This window comes from Physeter macrocephalus, chromosome 9, assembly GCF_002837175.3.
Source record: "Physeter macrocephalus isolate SW-GA chromosome 9, ASM283717v5, whole genome shotgun sequence".
Classification (NCBI taxonomy): domain Eukaryota; kingdom Metazoa; phylum Chordata; class Mammalia; order Artiodactyla; family Physeteridae; genus Physeter; species Physeter macrocephalus.
In genome coordinates, this window is record NC_041222.1 from 65,134,805 (window position 1) to 65,149,664 (window position 14,860).

The following is a 14,860-nucleotide window of genomic DNA, read 5'->3' on the forward strand; positions in this document are numbered from 1 at the left end:
GGGAGGATCCCACATGCCGCGGAGCGGCTGGGCCCGTGAGCCATGGCCGCTGAGCCTGCGCGTCCGGAGCCTGTGCTCCGCAACGGGAGAGGCCCCGACAGTCAGAGGCCCGCGTACCGCAAAAAAAAAAAGGAAGGAAACTCCCAACAGGAATCCAGTAAGGTGTGGGTGTCAACGCTGCTTGCGGAATAGGGCCTGCCAGAGTTTCTTCTTTGAAGATGACAATCAAATATTTAAGTGCTGATATGTTTGTTGAGAAAAGAAAATCAACCGTAACACCTTATAAGCACATGCTCCATGGAAGGGAAGGAGCGTCGGTACACTTTAGATTCTGAGAGATCTTTGGGGGAGTTCTCTGATTTTGATGACTTTCAAGCCACAAGACCTCTCTGAGCTTTGAACGTCCCATCTGTAAATTCAGATACTAATACTGCCCACTTGGCAGGGCTGTGGTAGGAAGCGTCACCGTGCACGCAATGCACATCTCTGTCTGCCTGACAAGAGTGAATGGCACACGAGATTCCACCTTCTCTTCACACTGCCTAGTTAACTCCTCCTTATCCACACTCACGCTTCTCCTCGGCAATACCTGAGCGGACCACGGGAGACTGGACAACCTCACCAATGTGCTAACCTTGAGGGGATTTGAAGGTAAGCAGCCTTTCCTTCTGTGTCCCTAGCCTGGGTGTCAGGCAAACGCTCCCACCAGCTGGCTGACATATGTGGCCGCTGCAGACTAATTTCTTCTGACATGTTGCCTTGAACGCACAGTCACAGAGCATGTGCTGAAGTGCTAAACACCCCCCGAACTGTGCACTTTTCAATCTGTGAAAGCTTTTCGGTGGGTCCAGGCTTCTTTTTCTTGACCTGAGGCATCACAATAGAGAAGCACATGGACACTCCATTGCGGCAATCTGGCATCCTGCGAACGCTCCAGGGCAGCATCAGTACCTGTGCGTCCGTCTCAGCGAGCCAGACCCCAGCAAACAGCTGCTCCTCCGTGGAAGCTGTGGCTGCATTAATGAGCTTGCAGACAAAGAGCTGACTGTGCGGTCGGTGGCTTGGGCTCTGCGTGCAGGCCAGGGGCGGAGCGCAGAGCGAAAGCTACACTCGAAAACCCTAGTCCCTCATTTCCAAAAATTGGTTTGGGGTCCAAATGAGCTAATATGTTTCCCGAGACTTCGATCTTGAAAAGGCTGGATCACGCCTCTGCCGTCTTGAATAATCAAGAAAGCTAGCTCACGGTTATCTGGCACGGAGAGTTTATAGAGCGTTTTTACACTTGGAACCTTACCATAACCCTATGAAGGTATCATTTTACAGATGAGGAAACTGAGTCCTTGAATGGTTCAACAACATATACAAGTTCACGTGGCTAACAAAAGGCAGGGCAGTGCTTAAAGCAAGCTCTGTGTGACTCCAATGTCATGACTTTCTGAAGAATCATCACCAAACTTACTCTCAGCCCCTCCGTTCATGGAGATGTCACTGCAACAGCTAAAAGGAAGCCTCTGGGAGCAGGAGCTTTCACGGGACCCAGCTTTTCTGTTAAGCTTTTAAGTCCCTTATCCGCCAGCAAGTTAAGGGAAAAGGCTAGGGCATCACAGACTTTTTCAAATTCTAACCATCACACCATAAAGGAAGTCACTCCTCTGACTTGCCTGTAGGGATGCTGTAGGAACAATGCGTGAGGAAGACTCACGTAATACCCTACGCTACCAGTACGGGTGAGTAACCACTGCAAACAAAGTATACAACAGTTGTAGAAATCAAACCCCAAATGACTTCTTCTACCACTACTACTGCTGCTGCTGCTACCGTCACTAAAATACGAATACAAATAAAACAGCAATGACAGAAACACTCCTACTAACAGGTAGCATGTCCTTAGCCTCTGCCATGTGATAAAGCTTAGTGTTTACATTCATTGCTGAATTCTCTCAATAATCCATCATGGAGGTATTTCTATCCTCTTTCTACAGATGAGGATTCTGAGGTCCAGAGAGGTCACAGAGCTTGTGCACAGCAAAATGAGGCTAGATGCTCAGGCCTCTTGACCCCAAGGCTGTGCTATTTCCACTGGCCCATGTCTGCCTTCTCTAAAGGATAGGCAGTCACCAGATGAGTGAACAGTGTCCAGGAGGTTAGGACACACCCGTAGCACAGTCTGGCCAAGGCTAGAAAAGACTAATAGGTGCACAGCGGTTGCTTCCAATCATTCAATGGTAACCATTATTCCTAAGCATCCAGAATACGGGTTTTCATCACCTACATTTCACCTTCTGTCTGGTTGTCAAGAAATAACAGACAGAAGGATGGGTTCTAAAAAGAAGAAGAACCTGGCTTCAGGTGTGCGTTCAATCCAACCCTCTGACAACTGTTTTAAAGTAGGTGTGTGTGCACATCCCGCAACCTCCGTGTCACACGGGTGGAGGATGAGAGCAGAGAGCTGTGGGCTGATTACGTGTCCTTTTCTGCCTCCTGACAGCTATGAAACTACAAGTGGATAGATTATAGTTGAAGATAAAAATAGGCATTATACTGCCACTTTCTCTTCCCAGCTTTTGAGTCGCTCCAGCTTGAAAGCATATTGTAGCATTTTATTGTAGTCTGGGCTCGCGTGGCTTCTCTTGTTTGTGATTCCTTTTTGGAAAACTAGAAACACTGCCTCTCCACGGAGAAATGAACTAAGTGAGTGAGAGTGAAAGAGAGGCGGCTGTGTGTGTGTGTGTGTGCGTGTGCGTGTGTGCACCCTTGTGTCCCTCCCAGCGCCTCTAAGAGAAGCAAGAAGGCAGAGTGTGAATCTGAATAGAGCGGAAATTGGGAAATGACACAGCTGTTTTTGTTTAAATGTAACCATTTTTAGAATTTCAGGATGCACTAAGCTTCCAAACTAGGCAGCCCAGTCAACCTTGGCTGGGGATGGACAGTGATGCAAGTGCATCGGACTTATCACCCCAAGGTCTACAGGAGACCCTTCATCCCGGCACAGCAGGTCACTCGGTACAATACGTGTTTGGCACCCTCTGTGGTTATTAAACAGAACTCTACAAGTAGTGGTATGTCAGGTCTCATCCCACACCCCTTCTATTTCCACTTGTCATCTCCATTCTTCCTCCTGAATTTTTATCTTGGGGTCACTTCAAACACAGCAAAGTACTTCAGTGTTTCTCAAAGAAGGTTCCCTGAACCACGGCACCCCCAGTCACTGTGGGTGTGCTTTATCATACCCATTCCCGCACCCACACAGGTCGACTGGATTTGAATCTGTCAGGAATATGAATTCTAACAAGCTCCCCCAGGTTACTCTCACACACACTACGCTTTTCAAATTCCTGGTAAAGTGGCAAAGAAAAAGGACTTTAGTGTTGCCCTTACCTAGTCTTAAGACAGAATCCGCCACTTTAAACCTGGGGAAAGAGAAAACAAGACACTCAGAGATGCTATTTATTCCCAAAGCTGACCCAGTTGACCTGGGTCAACTCACAGTTTCTCTAGGTTCTGTACATTTATCTGCAAAAGGGGAATGATAATGGTACCTAGTATATGGGGTTGTTGTGAGAATTGAGAAAACATATGTATTATTCTAGGACAGTTGTTCTCAGCTGGGATTGGAGTGATTTCGTCCACCAGGGGGACATTTTTGGTTGTCTCATGTGGGGTTTTGGGGTGGGGTACTATTATCATCTAGAATAACAAACAGGGACACTACTAGACATCCAATAAGCACAGGGCAGCCCCCAACGATAAAGAATTATCATCCCCAAATGTCAATGGTTGACATTTTGAAAAACCCAGGCATGGAGCCCAGCACATCATGCCTGGCTTCGAATCCGGGGTGCCACCAGTCCAGCTGTGAAAGATGGGGTAGGTTGCTCAGTTATTTGGAATTTTGATGTCTCCATCTGTAAAATAAGGATAAAAATACCTGCCTCACAAGGTCAGTGAGGATGCCATGAAGTAACATATAAAACACATCTGGTATATTTGCAGTAGAGTTCTTTCTCCTATTTCCTCATGCTGGACTGACTTAAAAGGGACTGATTCCCACATTCATAAGAAGCAAGGAAGCCTGAGGCTTCCTCACCTTTAATTTGTCAAGTGAGGTGCTTTGTGAGTTGGCGCCAGGCAGGGCACAGATGGCCCGTCATCTGAGCGTGCATGCATGGCCAGGCCCTGTTACTGAGGTTAGGAATCACAGGGCCCCCTGCCGGGTCAAGGCTCCAGGACAGACCCACAGACAGCCACAGGCTGCAATGCTTGCCCTGAATGCACTATTAATCCCATGATGCTATTTTAAAATAATGGAGAACCAGTTTATTGGGAGAGGACAGTACAAAACCTCAAAATAAATCCAGCTAACAAGATGAAGTTTCTGATCTGGAGAGAACAGAAACGCTGCCCTCTTTAACATTTAGGCCATTGGATCTAGAATCTCCCCGCAAATTACTCTCAACTACTCAATTATCTAGATGAATGGAAGACAGCAGAGGTATGCAACGATTTAGATTTTACACATGACCTCAGAATGCAAAGAGCCTCAGGGGTATGCAAGATTTAGATGTATATGTCCGACCCCGCTGGTGTTTCTGGGTGCCCTACCCCAGATACTCTCACATCAAGCTTGCTCTACTGTCAGTGGGTAGGGGAGGCTTGGAATTTCACTACTCTGGAGGCAACTTTAACACACAACGATCACAAACATAGGACAGGGCTGGGTCGTTATATTACTAACTTGCAGGAGCAGGAGAGAGAGACACAGAGACCCCACCCTACCCCATTTCTCTGTAGGTCTCAAGGTCACTCAAGTCATCTTCATCCTCCTCCTCCTCTCTCCAGCACAATCAATCCTAACCGATCCTTGGTCAATTGAACACACATTTTCCTGTCCACCTAAGGTGCTCAAAGCACAAAATGACCAAAGGCATGGTTCAGGCCCTCCAGAAGTGGTAAAGATAAAGAAAAAAAGATCACTCCCCTCCCAGAAAATTAAGGGCTGCCGTGCCATGCCTTAAGATACAAACCAGAATCTGGCTTCTCACTCTGCTGCTTGAACCCAGTCACCCGTCTTCCTCCTGGGATGGGGTGGGAAGGGAGCAGGTGAAGGGCTCTGCGCTAGGATTCTTCCTCCAGATCGAGATGGAAACAAGCAAACAGCACACAACTGGTACCACAGCATGGAGCCCGCGATGAAGTCAGCAGGCAGGTGCCGCCTTGCTCTCCTGCATCGCCATCATGCACAGCTGCATTGTACTTCTCATTCCGGTCAAACCAACGATAACTGCATCCTGCTCATCGTGAAGTCTTCCGTTAAGGAAAGTCTGACTGATGCCTGCAGAGCGCCAAGTCCAGAGAAGCTCTGGACCCCCAGACAGCGCCAGGCCCAGGGGATTCGGCCCCGGATTCAGTCATTGATCCTGCCACGCAAATGGAAAGCTGTGTCTGTATAAAAAGGCTCCTGCCTGGGGTTCCTTACTGTCATCTTCTACTCTCCATCTGCTCCTTACGACAGCCCTTGAGGGATGGAAATAGCATCTTCATTTTATAGTGGAACAAACTGAGGCTCAGAGAACAGGAAAGGGCCTCTTTCCCCAAAGGCCTCATCAGCCATAAACTTTCACTTTACATTGAAATATGTACAAGTGGTGAAGAAAGAATCTCATCTTGTTACTCTCTTGCGTAAGACCTTCTAAAAGCTTTCCCATGGCCTGAGGCAGTACTTCTCAACCCTGGCTACACATTGGAAATACCAGGAAATTGCAGAAATGCCTATGTCCTGGCCCCAACCCAGACTAATTAAGCCAGAATCTATGAGGGTGGAATTCAGGCTCCGCATCGGAGGTATTTTTTTTTATTTAAAGCTGTTGAGGGATTCTCAAATGCAGTCAAGATGAAGCACCGCTGCCCTAAGGGATTCGTGTCAAGCTCCTTAACATCCCTTGCCAGGTTCTGTGCAGCCAGGCCCTCACTTATCTCCTTAGCCTCATCTCTTACCCCTCTCTCCCATCTCACCCTCAGCGCTTCATCCATCTGAGGCCAGCGTGAGCTTCTGCAGAGGATTACACATGCACACCTCTTAGCTTCAGTGCCCCACCATTTCCCTAGAATGCCCTTCCCTCTCCACCTGACTAATTTCTATTTTTTCCTTGAGATTGAGCTCAGCACAGCCACCTCCAGGAAGGAAGCTTTCCCTGGTGATCCTCCCAGGCACTTTACGTGAGCATACCCTATCACTCAGAGATCACGACTGATCTTTACTTGTCTCCTCCCTCACTGTAGTGAGTGCCTTGACCAGGTCACATCCTACACACCTTCTCAGTCTCAGGACACAGCACCAGAGCACTTACAAAGTCTGCTGGCCCAGAAAAATTAAAAGCACAGACTCACAGACCTACTTGTGCACCTATGTTCATAACAGCATTATTCACAATAGCCAAAAGGGGGAAATGACCCAATTTCCATCAACAGATGAGTGAATAAACAGAACATCTAATGGAACATTATTCAGCCTTAAAGAGGGAGAAAATTCTGACATATGCTCTAACATGGGTGAACCTTAAAAACATTAATGCTAAGTGAAATAACCCAGACACAAAAGAGAAAATATTATATGATTCTCCTTATATGAAGTACCTAGAATAGGCAAACTCAGAGAGAGACAAAGTATAATAGAGGTTACCAGGGGCTGGGAAGAAGAGGGGAATGGGGAGTTATTGTTTACTGAATACAGAATTTCTCTTTGGGATGCTGAAAAAATTCTGGAAATGCACAGTGGTGATGGTTGCACAACATCATGACTGTACTTCATGTCATGAAATTGTACATTTAAAAATGGTTAGGGCTTCCCTGGTGGTACAGTGGTTTAGAGTCCGCCTGCCGATGCAGGGGACATGGGTTCGTGCCCCGGTCCGGGAAGATCTCACATGCCGTGGAGCGGCTGGGCCCGTGAGCCATGGCTGCTGAGCCTGCGCGTCCGGAGCCTGTGCCCCACAACGGGAGAGGCCACAACAGTGAGAAGCCCGCGTACCGGAAAAAAAAAAAAAAAAAAAAAAAAAAAAAAAAAAGGCTAAAATGGTAAGTTTATGTTATGTATACTTTACCACAATAAAAAAAAATCACTCACAAAAAGTTTGTTCAATAAATAAATCACACTGCACTTAAAAGAGATCTAAAGCCCCACCCCTGGCCTCTTGGACCCTATGTGATCAGGCCTCAGCTTTCCACTCTGATCTTATTTCCCTCCAACCCTTTCCCCATAATCATTCTACTCTGACCGTACTGATCTCCTTTTTTATGCAAATACACCAGACTTGTTCCCTCAAGTTCATTGCAATTGCTTTCCATGACCACTCCATTTCAAACTGCTAACCCTACCCCCACCACTCAAATTACTCTCTGTATTAGTTAAAAATAATACCAACTCATGTAACAGATAAAACCCAGAACCTCCAGGGTTTAGAACAGTCCTAAACTGTATGTATCAGAATCATCTGGAGGGCCTGTTAAAACCCAGATAGCAGGGCCCACCCCTCCAAGTTTCTGATTCAGTATGGTTAGAGCAGAGCCCAAGGATTTGCATTTATATCATGATCCCAAGCGATGCTGATGCTATTGGTCAAAGGACCCTACTCTGAGAACCACAGGTTTAACAAATTAAAGTTTATTTCTCACCCACGTAACTATAAAATGCAGGCATGCCTAGTAGGGCAGCTTTCCTCCATGCAGTGATCCCGTCCTGTGGCTCCACTATTTTTAACAAAGGATGCCCAAGGTTTTCCTGGGAGTTGTCTCCATCCAAGCCAGCCAAAATGGAAAAGAGCCCGGAGGTCTGCAAGTAGGAAGCTTTTATTGGCCAGGCTTAGAAGTGGCACACATCACTTCTTCCCCACATTTCAACAGCCAGAATTCAGTCAAATGGTCACAGCTGAACTGCAAGGAAATATAGTCTATCTTTGTGTCCATGTGGAAGAGTAAATGGGATTGGGGATCAGCCTTATCCAGTGACCTCTTATGCTACCATATTTGTCTTCCTAGCCTTATCTCTACCTGATATTATATCACATATTTATTTCCTTGCCTTTTCATTGCCTTCCAGCGTTAGGATGTAAGCTTCACGAGGGCAGGTGCTCTGTCTTGTCCACCACTGTGTCTTCAGTACCTAGCACAGTGCTTGGCACAAAGAAGGCACCAATAATTATTTCTTGAAGTACTAAATGCATTTTCCACAGTATACTCTGTCTGATGAGCTCCTGTTTACCTTTTCTGTGAGATGTTCCTGAAGCCACATTCCTTTTCTTGCTTATGTCGCTGGGCCCCTGCCATCACAGCAGGCCTATGTTTATGCCAATGGATAGGACCAGTTTTTCCAATAATACTAGGGACATTGTGGTGCCCTCTCAACTGCTCTGTCCTAAGCACGGCGGTCATGCTATCTTCCATCCCCAATGTCCCTTTCTAGTTTACCCCAGTGGCTTTCTTTGTAAAGGAGAATAAAAAGCCCAAAGGATGTTCATTCCCAGCCAGGCTGAAGACCCATGAGCTGGTCTAGCACAAAACACGCTCTAAACAGGGTAATGATAACTAAGACAAACAGCTACCTGTGGGATATGGACTAGAGGAGTTTGGAAAGTCATTAGCAAGAAATAAAAGAGTAAATATACAGAGGGAAGCCAGCCCACCGTGACAGTGAAGTGGGGAGAGTCCAGAGGGAGAGAGTAACTGTCTTGGATCCTCACAATCTTCCTGTTTCCTTTGCAGGATATCCTTAAAATAAACTCATTTTTTTAAAGAGGATCTAAATGAATCCCTGTTCCCCATTTGGTTATGAGCCTGACTAACTCAAGCCAGCACCTGTTGGCAAAATGGCCAACAGCTCAGTAAGGTGGCTCATTGAGTGGTTGTCACGTTCATGTGCCACTTAAATAGCTCAACAAAGTGACCTGCCCCGCCCAGAGATGGCATCTCAGACTGTAACTATAAATAAGTTCAGGCCTCCTCTCCTCAAACTAAGAACACTGCAGCAGTTTCTTCACCCCCTTGGCTTGGCTCTTCTGCACCAGGCCACCAGATCCATCTTTCAGAAAGCACCACTTTCATGCTGTCACTTTCCTGCTCCAAACGCTCCATGGACTACAGAACTGATATTTAATTTGCATGCCTGTGATAAGAAATTCTCACAGGGGCTGCATGTCCATTGTCTCACTTAATCCTCAGAACCACCATGCAATTAGGACCTACCATCTTTATTTTGCAGCTCTGGTGATTGGGTCATGTAAAGATTGAATAAATTACCCACCAGCCTGAAGCTAAGAACCAGCAGAGTCAAAGGAGAACCCCAGGTGTGCCTGTTTCTAAAGTCTCTCCTGTTTACACTATACATTCATTCATTCACTCATTCATTCTAACATATATGTTGAGTGTCAACTATGTGCTAAGAATTGTGCTAGGTACCAGGATGACAACAGATCATCGCGGGAAGATAACTTTAAGAGTACTATGAGCAGAGTTCCCTGTGCTATACAGTAAGGAACTCTGCTCAATATTCTGTAATAACCTAAACGGGAAAAGAATTTGAAAAAGAATAGATACATGTATATGTATAACTGAATTACTCTGCTGTACATACACTTGAAACTAACACAACATTGTTAATCAACTATACTCCAATACAAATTTTTTAAAAAATTAAAAAAAAAAAAAAAAAGAACCTCTTCATAGAGCAGGGAATTCTACTCAATACTCTGTAATGACCTATATGAGGATAGAATCTAAAAAAGAATGGATATATGTATAGGTATAACTGATTTGCTTTGCTGTACAGCAGAAACTAACACAACATTGTAAATCAACTGTACTCCAATAAAAATTAATTTTAAAAAATATCAAAATAAAAAAAGACTGCTATGAGACAATGAAGCATGTTCCGCATTGGATGGGGAACACGGATGCTTAGGAAGTGGGCTGCAGGAGCTCCACGCCTAGCCTCATTGGTGAGGGAAGCCTTCCCCAAGGCAGTGTCACTTGAGTTGAGATCTGAAGGATGAATAGGAGTTAACAACCTGCTTTTCTTTAGGGAAAGTTATCCTGCGGTAAAGGGGCTGCCTAGTGCCTCATCTCTCACTGTGACTCTCCTAAACCGATGGGCTGCCAAGGAAGAGGGGAGAAGGAGGATGGAAGGGATGAAAAGAGAAACCAGAAAACCCTATTGTCAGATGATATTACCAAATATATTTTGTATTTTAACAACTCCTAACCTTTGGGTTTACAACAGTCCCTGTGTAATTTGAAACTAAAATCTATTTCCTTACCCAGCAGCATCTCTTCCCCCCCACCCCCCCAACACACACACAGAGATGCACCACTCTCACTGCTGGTCCATTGGCAGTGCTAATTATGTTCTCCATAACACATTCCTGATTGCATAGAATTAAATAAACGTGTGGAGGTGACAGAACAAAACGAAATATATGACTTACTTGACAGACTGATCAGTTTGTTGGGCACAGGGTGAAAACAGCAAATGTTACACATGCAGATTAGGATAAAAGGCCCAATAAAGTCACACGTTTTTAAAGATAAATACAATCAAACTGAAATAATTTTTGCAGTTTCTTCTATTATAAACGTGATCTGAACACACTGTCTTCCTGTTTTTCAGCCTTTCACAGGCTTCTGATTTACCTTCTATTTAAGATTTCACTAAATTAATAGAGAAAACTATTTCGATAGAATATTCAATTTTGCATTTGCAATTTGAAGGTTGCTTCACAATCATAACTTCTACGATAGAGTGAAAGTAGAAGGTAGAAACACTTTTACTCTGTAAGAGCTTTACCAAGTAGGGAAGGGACAAAGATGAAAAAACAAATTCTCTATAAGGAGCCGAAATAGAAAATCTAGGTGAATAAGCCAGACGATAAACCCAAACTGAATTAGTTGAATTTCATAAAGGAATAAATAGTTGTGACAATGGGATGTCCCCAAACCAGAAAGCCCAACTTGTGGTTGGGTGATGCCTCCCTTGAAAAGTGAAAGTCTTTGTTAACTATAGTCATATGCATGTACACTGTAGCTAGGTGTTCACCAAATCTCACTTCCTTGTTTCCTGGCACCACCTTCCCTCCTCACATTCCCAGCCCCCGCCCTGCAACTGATCAAGTGCAGAACTGAAACTGGGTTCTGGCCAATAATCAATGTGAATGGCATTCCTAGGGGAGTCTGGGACCAGGAATGACTGCAATGAGCACAGTCATACCAACCCTGCACACACATCTGCTCTGACCCGCATTAGACTAAATGTGAGGGAGCAGATGCACGAAGTGACTGAGCTTTGGTGTGTTTTTACAGCAGTGGACCAACCTTAAGTGATACCCACCAGGGGGAGAAAGGAAACAGGGGCCTCCAGAGTAGACTATGATTTTATAGGCCATGAGTGGGTTAGCTGCAGATGTCCTACATGGTTTCACTAGACACTGCTAATGCCCTTCATGTATCAGTGTCTACAGAATAAAGTCCCAGACCTCTAATATTGGCACCTCACTCTCCACGGCGTCATTCCTGCCTACCTCCTTAACTTCAGCTTCAACCGCCACCTACCCTCTGTTAGAACCATCCTGCATCGCATGGGTATCCAGAACAAGCTCCAGCTGTACGCCTTTATGCATAATCTCCCGTCTTAAGGCCTGCCCTTCCCCTTTTATCTGTCTCCAAAATCCATAATCATCCTTTCAAGCTAAGTCTGAAACCTGGTCTCCCTAGGAAACATGCTTCTTAAGCTGGGATAGAGTAAGCCTTGATCAATGTTGCTCAATACTGTTACACGTGGGGGAGTCCAGGTGTGCTCTGGAGCAGCGAAGGGGAGATGGGGACAAAACGTGCTCAAATAATGGACGTCGCCCCCCGCACAGTTTCAGTCAAGACGGCCCAGGGATTCAACCCTGGTAAGTTACTGGTTCCTTGCCATGCAACGCTCAGTCTCTCCTTTGCTCAACGCAGCCGCCAGGAGGGGAACGGCGTGGGAAGATAGGAGTAATTTTCATCTTTATTCTCATTTGCCTTTGTCCATTTTCTCACCGCCCCCTTCCTTTCATTTGTATTTTGTCTTAGCTGCCAATTTGGGGCTTAATTGGTAGAATACAGAGAAGCTGAAGTAAAACAACGCTCAGCAGAATATAAAGAGAAAAGGAACAAAAAAAAAAAGGGAAGGCATGAATGGCAGCCTCGACTCTAACCATAATCAGAGAAGCTGGTTGGTGTGGCACCAGAACATACATGACCTCCCAGTGAAGGAGACTCATGGTTCATTTGCTGCCCCATTTTCTCACAGCACAGATAATTTACCTGTGTGACGACAGCATCCTGCCCCCGGGCTCTCAGCAACTCTTCCCTACCTACCGTTGTATCTTGAATTTGGGAAACGTGTCTGCATTCAGACAAAAGGCTGAAGATAACTTGGGAGGCAAGGAAATCTCATTTCCCCTCCAACGCAGTGGCAGACTTGGGTTCAATCTATGAAAGTCAACTGGTAGATCTGCGCAAGTCTTCTAATTAGAGATATTCAGATAGCGGGCACAGGTTCCGTTTGTATTCCAGGTTTAAAAAAAAAAAAAAAATCAATGTCCACACACAGGAAAAAAACTGAGCACTTATTCTGAAGCCACAAATTGCAGCAGGGCCCTGCACAGAAAACCAGAGGGGCTGTAAGTCAGTGCAAAACTACCACCTCATGAAGAAGAATGATTAGAAGGAATGGGCAGAACTTTCACCTCCAGGTCACAAGCTCAAAATGCAGCCCAGCCCTGCCTGTATGATGTTTATAAACCACTGACAGTCCATATGAAAAGAGCTGGCTCGAAGACTATATTTTTACCAGAAATGATCGTTCAGCTGAGAGGCTGAAAAACAGTAGGATCCCCCAAATGAACTCACCTACTCAGCTCCTAAAGGTGTATTCCAGCTGGCACGGCAGAGTCAAATTGCACACTGCATAAAGTTCATTTCCAGAGTTCCTGAGCCAGCTCTGTGGCAGCGGACCCTGGAAAGGTGAGACAGGAATTCCAGCTCAGTGCTCGCCTCACCTCCGGACTTTCAGTCACGGAGTCAGAAATAGGGAACAGAAAACACAAAGGCAAGGCTTAATCTCCTTCCTCTGGGCTCCCAGGGCTCAAATTCCTCTGGAGTACCAAGTCTAACTAGCACCTACAAACTAGATCTAAAGATGCGAAGGATGATCGAATAATTTTTAAGCTTTGTTTAAATAAGAAACTAATATTTATTAAACCATAACCATGTGACAGGCACTCTCTGAAGTGCTTTCCTAGACTTTATTCATTCTACAAACATTTAATTCAGAGACACTAAGCAAAAGAACAAAAATTAAAAATTGGGATTCATGGATGAGGGAATAGACTCCTTGATGCAAAGGAATCTGCAGGCATCTTTACTCCTAAAGTTGTGTGGCAATTTTTACCTTTGTCTCACTCCAAAGAGCATCCTAGGCAACTGAGAGTTAGGTGGTATCACCATCACCATCATCCCCTTTTTACAGAGTGGAGACTAGGCCGAAAGAAGTACAATGCCCAAGATCACACAGCTAGAAAGTGGAAGAGCCCGTATCTCAACATAGACATCAAGCCACTGCTTTCTGCTTTATATCGTGCCACCTCTTACTATGGTTCAGAAATGCTTTCTCCTAGCCCAAGTTTACCCAAGAGCTAGGCTACACCAAAATGGAGATAGGAAGATACCTGGTACTGTTCTAAAAACCAGAGTAAAAGAAAAAATAGCTTTTTTTTTTTTCCTTTCAGCATGACAACCTGAATCACCCAAACTGGGCAGCGCTAGCTCTGGGAACACCAAGTCCTCTTGCCCTAAGACTTAGTTTTCACGTGGGATTAAAAATAATTAGCAAACATTTCACAATATACAAAGCATAATCAGAACACTGCAATCTTGCTATGTGAGTGGCCAAGAAGAAATGTCCTTTCCTTTTGAGAAAGTCCAAGGAAGAGAAGCTGTGTGGCAGGGTGGAGAGGGCCTAGCAGCTGCATCAAGCAGATCTCAGATTGAATCCTGAATCCACCACCCCTGGCTGGTTCCCCAAGTCTGGGCATATTAACAACAGTGTCCACAAGTGTGGATGGGTGGTGATAAAGCCCACTTTGCAAGATTGTTGACCAAATGCCTGTAATGCACTGAGAAGCATCCCAGGACATGGGGAGAACTCAATAACTGGATACCATGATCTTTTTGCTAGTTACTGGTCCTAAGCCTCTGGGAATTGCTATGCAGCAGAAGAGCAATTTTACAGCATGTTCCACGGAATTCCCTATTCTAACTACCCAGAAACAGCATAGTGCTCATCTCTTGAGGCACACACACCCCTGTTGCCTCTGAGCATTCACTCACTGTGCATTTCTAGGGCCAACCATAAAGGCTAAAAAACCCTCAGAAGTCACAGAGACGTTGTTTTTTATAGAGTGCGATTCCCTGACCCAAATCAGTCTTTTTGCCTTTGAATCAGTTTATGCTACCAGTTATTTAGCAGATTGATTGCTGCTATGGCAACTGCACATCCCTTCGCACAGACACAGGCAGAAGTCCTTGATACAATCCTGGCTTAGTCTCTCTGGCTGCATTCAGCCCATGCCAAAAATTAGAGAATACTGGGAAAATTAATTGCCTTCTGCACTACAGGCACTGAGGCTGCATTGTGGTGCAAAGAACAAATGAAGCCTGATGTGTGTCCTTCTCGCCCAGCAGCCCACAAGGAGGGAGAACCGAAGTCCCCAGCCGGGCTCTGGCCACACTGCTCACCTTTGGTTTCCACGGTTTCTGCCAAGTATCAATGCAAGATGTACCC

At 45.3% G+C, this 14,860-nt stretch overlaps 1 long non-coding RNA gene across 1 annotated transcript in view; it reads right to left on the reverse strand.

Annotated features, from left to right (window-relative positions):
• LOC102982574 (uncharacterized) overlaps window positions 1-13,016 on the reverse strand; it is a 21,532-nt gene extending 8,516 nt beyond the window's left edge. The window contains exon 1 of the long non-coding RNA XR_447584.2: window positions 12,928-13,016. This is a non-coding gene — a long non-coding RNA (uncharacterized lncRNA). The remainder of the gene's footprint in view (window positions 1-12,927) is intronic.
• Between the last annotated feature and the right edge of the window lie 1,844 nt (window positions 13,017-14,860).